Source organism: Mesoplodon mirus, assembly GCF_964341445.2.
Source record: "Mesoplodon mirus genome assembly, chromosome: X".
NCBI classification, from domain to species: Eukaryota; Metazoa; Chordata; class Mammalia; order Artiodactyla; family Ziphiidae; genus Mesoplodon; species Mesoplodon mirus.
Window position 1 is genome coordinate 49,313,355 of NC_138981.1, and position 5,344 is coordinate 49,318,698.

Sequence of the window (5,344 nt, forward strand, 5' to 3'; positions counted from 1 at the left end):
TCCTTTTCATTCATTTTTGTTTGTTTGTTTCTCTGATTGGATAATTTCAATTGATCTGCCTTCTTGCTCACTGATTCTCTCTTCTGTTTTTTAAAGTGTGCTGTTGGAGTTCTCTATTGGATTCTTCCATTCAGTGATTGTATTTAGCTCCAAAATTTCTGTTTGGTTATTTTTTTTATGCTTTCTATCTCTTTATTGAACTTCTTTTGTTCTTGCACTGTTTCCCTGACATCATTAAATTGTTTATCTGTGTTCTCTTGTAGCTTTCTGAGCATCTGTAGAATAATTATTTTGAATTCTTTGTTGAACACTTCCTTGAGCTCTATTTCTTTGGGGACAGTTGCTGGCGGTTTTTTGTATTCCTTTGGTAGAGATGTATTTTCCTGATTTTTTCATGATTCCTGTAGCCTTGAATATGTATCTGCACATTTGAAGGAGTAGTCAACTCTTCTAGACTTTATGGACTGACTTCAGTAACAGAAGCATTTCACCTATGAATAGAGGCACATTGTATCATGCTGTGACCTGTGTGTAGTGGTCCAGGGCACCAAGTATGGGGCCTTGTGGTGGCACTGTGTCTGGGAAGCATGATGTCTCTTCAGTTTAGGCCAATTTGGTCCACAGCACTGACAACTATGTGGTCCTTGGTGAGCACAACACAGTGTGTGGGGGAGGTACGCAGTGGATGCAAAGATTGTTGGATTCCTTAGTGGCACCTCTAGATCTAGCAGCTAGGGACCAGGGCAGTCAGTGGTGCTGGTCAGAGTTAGTGGTGTGCACACACTCAGCTGCAGAGGCTAGCTGCAGACACCTGTGCCTGCACACTTTTTCCTTAAGCATGTGTGCTTCAGTGGAGGCTGATGGTGGGAGTTGGGCTAGGGACATGCAGGTACACAGCTAGAAGGGCTAGTTATGGGTAGATGTGATGTTGCCAGCCAGTGATTAATCCAGGCCCACAAACAGCTGCAGGGGCTGTGGCGTTCCATGTGATCACCTGTGGCTCCAACTCTCCCTGCCCATCTCACCCCGGGCATGTGTACTGCAGTGGAAGCTGGTGGCTGATGATAGGATCCAGGCTGGAAGCATGCAGGCACACAGCTGAAGAGGTTAGCTATGCGTGGGTGTGGTAGTGCTGGACAGTGACAGAAGACGGCGCCTGATCTGGGATCAGAAGCTGCTCCACGAGCCCTGGCTTTTGGTGTGCCCACTGTGGCTGCACGCTCTTCCTTAGGGTATGAAAGCTACAGTGGAGGCATCAGGCTAGTTCCATGTAGATGCACAGCTGGAGGCCCCAAGCAGAAACACAGTGATGAAAGTCACCCAGGGTGCTTAGGCTGGCATTTTTCACTCATGCAGATGCAGAGGCTCAACATGGCTATGTGTGTGGCTCCTGGGCTCTGGCAGTAGCAGGGAGGGACTCAGGCAGCTAGCAACTTATACTTGCATAGCTTCAGGGTCCTGGATGGCTGTTGGTATGGTTCCTGGGCTCTGGCAGGGGTGGGAGGAGGGAAGGAGTTGGAAGGAACTCAGATGGCTGGCATCAGCAAATGCAAATACCTGTGGAGTGAAAGCTGGTGAAATATGCAGGCAATCCACAGCAACTGTACTGGCTGTTGGTTTCCTCAGTGGTGAAATTTGCTGAATTCGTCTGCAGAGCAGGTCTTTGTGAACTATGATTGCTCCTGCTGTATGTCTGTTAATAATAGCCTCTGCTTTTCTTCCTTGTTCCTAGCTGGCTCTATACATTTCAGCTTTGCTGGTCTAGGTGGGGTGAAACCAAAGTGGGAACTTTCTGCAATGCCTCAAGAGGTTGTATAAGCTGTTTGCTCACCCCTACTCTTCCTTTCCTAGAGAGAGGAATTCTTTCTTGGTGGAAGTGCTTTCTTGGTGCTGAACAAGTTGCTTGGGGAGATGGGATGTTGCAGATGGAATGAAGTTGTCTTCTTTCTCTGCTTGTGTGGTTCTCAAAAACCCTCAGTTTTTTGTTCCACTGTGTTGCTAAAATTCCTAGGTGGACTCTGGAGGTTTTCCAGAGCTGTTTTTATTTATGGATAGCTGTTCAATCATTGAACTTTTTGGGGGGTATGTTGGGGAAGCAGGGTTCTCCTGCATTTCAGTTTTCCCCAGAAACTAATGGCTGATTTTTCATCAAAAACCATGGAGGCCAGAAGGCATACTTAAAGTGTGAAAAGAAAAAAAATAGTCAATTAAGAATTCTATATCTGCCAAAACTATTCATCAGAACTGAAGGAGAAATCAAGACAGCTCCAAACAAACAAAATCAGAAGAATTTGTCACCAGTAGACTTGCCCTACAAGAAATGCAAAAGGGAGTCCTTCAGGCTGAAAGAGAAGGATGCTAGATAGCCATACGCAGAAATAAAGAACACCGGTAAAGGTAATTAAATAGGTAAATATATAATTCAGTATTATTTTATTATTGGTTTATAACTTTTATTTTTACTACATGATTTGAAAGACAAATTCATAAAACAATAATTATAAGTCAATGCTAGTGGATAGACATTGTATAAAGATGTAAGTTATGACAATAACATCATAAAGAGGAAAGGACAGAGGTGTCTAGGAGTATAAGAGCAGAGTTTTGCATGCTACTGAAGTTGTTAGTATTAATTCAAATTAAAATGTTATGAATTCAATATGTTACTTATAATCCCCAGGATAACCACGAAGAAAATAACTCAAAAATATACAAAAAGGAAAATGAGAAGGGATCCAAAATGGAACACGACAACAAAAAATCAATTAAACACAAATGAAGGCAGTAATGGTGGTAATGAGGAAGGAAAAGCTATAAGACATATAGAAAAAAATAGCAAAATGGTTGAAGCAAATTCTTCCTTATCAGTAATAAGTTTAAATGTAAATAGAGTAAACTCTGTAATCAAAAGGCATAGATTGGCAGAATGGATGAAAATATTATGACCAAACTATATGCTGTCTACAGGAGACTCAATTTAATCAAAAGAAACTGGTAGGTTGAAAGTGAAATTATGGAAAGAATACTCCACACAAATAGTAACTAAAAGAGAACTGGGGTAGTTATACAAATATCATACTAAACAGACTTTAATTCAAAATGTCTTTCAAGGTACAAAAAAGGACATTACATATTGATTAAAAGGTCAATTCACCAAGGAGCTATAATTATAAACATACACACAATTAACAAGACCATCACAAAATATATGAAGCAAAAACAGGCAAAACAGAAGGGAGAAATAGTTCTGCAATAATAGTTCTATACTTCAATACCCCACTGTCAGTAATGGGTAGAACAACAACCCATAAACAGAAGATCAATAATAAAGAACTTGCAAAACACTATAAACCAACTAGAACAAATAACATATACACAATGCTCTGCTGGCAATAGCAGAATACATACTTTTCTCAAGTGCACATGGAGCATTCTCCAGGATACACCATAAATTGAGCCCCAAGTCTCAGTTAATTTAAAAAGAATAAAATCATACGAAATATCTTTTGTGGTGACAAAGGAATGAAACTGAAAATCAATAACAAGTGAAACTGGAAAATTCACAAATATGTGGAAATGGAAAAACACACTATTAAACAATCAGTAGGTCAAAGAATACATCACAAGGAAAATTAGAAAATACTTAGAAATGGATTAAAATGAAAATACAACCTAAACAAAACATATGGGATGCAGCAAGGCAGTGCTCAAACAGAGATTTATAGCTATAAAAACATATTTTTAAAAAGAAACAATATATCAAACCAATAACCTAACTCTACACCTTAAGGAAATAGGAAATTAAAATAGCAAACTAAATCCAAAATTAGCAGAAGGAAGGAAATAATAAAAATTAGTTATAATATTGTAAATTAAGTATATTTCAGTTAAGTAATTAATTAAATTTTTAAGTGGTGTTGGCAAGTTTATGAGAGAACAGACACACACACACTCTTATGCACCATTATTGGGGATGTATAGCAAATGTATAGGGCAAATTAGCAGTATCAGAAATTTTAATGTCTATATATCCTTTGACCCAGGAATTTTTTTAGGATGCTACCATATAAAAAATATCCTTACATAAGCCCAAAGATATTTATTGCAACATTATTCATAATGGAGGGGGGAAATCCCTGGAAGTAACTTAAATTTCCATTAATAAGTGAGTGTTTAAATAAATTATGTTAACATTCAGATTCTTGAATAGTATGACTCCACGAAAAAGAAAGAATTTATATGGAAAGAACTACATGGCATATTGCCATGTGGTCAAATGGAAAAAAAGGAAATTGCAGATCATTATAGAATATGATTCCATTTATGTTAATATACTATTTTTTTTTTTTTTTGCTGTACACGGGCCTCTCACTGTTGTGGCCTCTCCCACTGCAGAGCACAGGCTCTGGACACACAGGCTCAGTGGCCATGGCTCACGGGCCCAGCCGCTCCGCGGCATGTGGGATCTTCCCAGACCAGGGCACGAACCCGTGTCCCCTGCATCGGCAGGCGGACTCTCAACCACTGCGCCACCAGGGAAGCCTCATTTATATTAATATACTATTAATGATGATAATCTGCTCCACAGATGAAATTGCCTGGTTATGACATAGTCCTGCTGCCCTAGGATTGAGAAGGAAAAGAGAAGAAGAGAGTGAGGAGAAGAAAATTACAAAGGGATAAGGAGTTGGTAATAAAAAGAGGAAATAGAGAACTTCAAATTTTTAACTGTATATCCTGAAAGGGAGAATAGTGCTTAAAGAGTATAGGTTCTGGAACCAGACTGCCTGAGTTCATAGTTGGACTCTGAACTTACTATCTGGGTAATTATCAGTAAGTTGTCTCACTTCTCTGAGCCCTAGTTTCTTCATCTGTAACATGGGAATAATAATACCTTTCTCATAAGGTCCTTATGAGGATGGGCTAAATTTATCCATGTAAAGCACTTAACAAAGGTGCATAGTAAGCACTCAATCAACATTAGCTATTATTTCTTTGGACCAGGCACTGTGTTGTGTTTTCTGTACATGATGTTATTGAATTGTTACAATGACCTGGATGTCATCTATGGAAGCTAACTGTTACAGAGCCCTTCCCTCTTGTGCTACAGTTGCTTCTGACTTTTACTGACCTCCTTTTACAGTTGAGGAAAATGAGAGTCAGAGAGAGAGATGGTTTTGCTCAAGGTGCCCTAGCCATATAGAGATGGTCTAATTCCAAAGCCCAGCAAACTCATTTTACTACTCCAGAGGGAGAAGGGAAAGAAAATAGAGAGGGGAGAGCCAGTGCTGGGTGACGGGGGGAGACAAGAGGGGACTACATTGGGTTTTATCTCTAGCAAGGG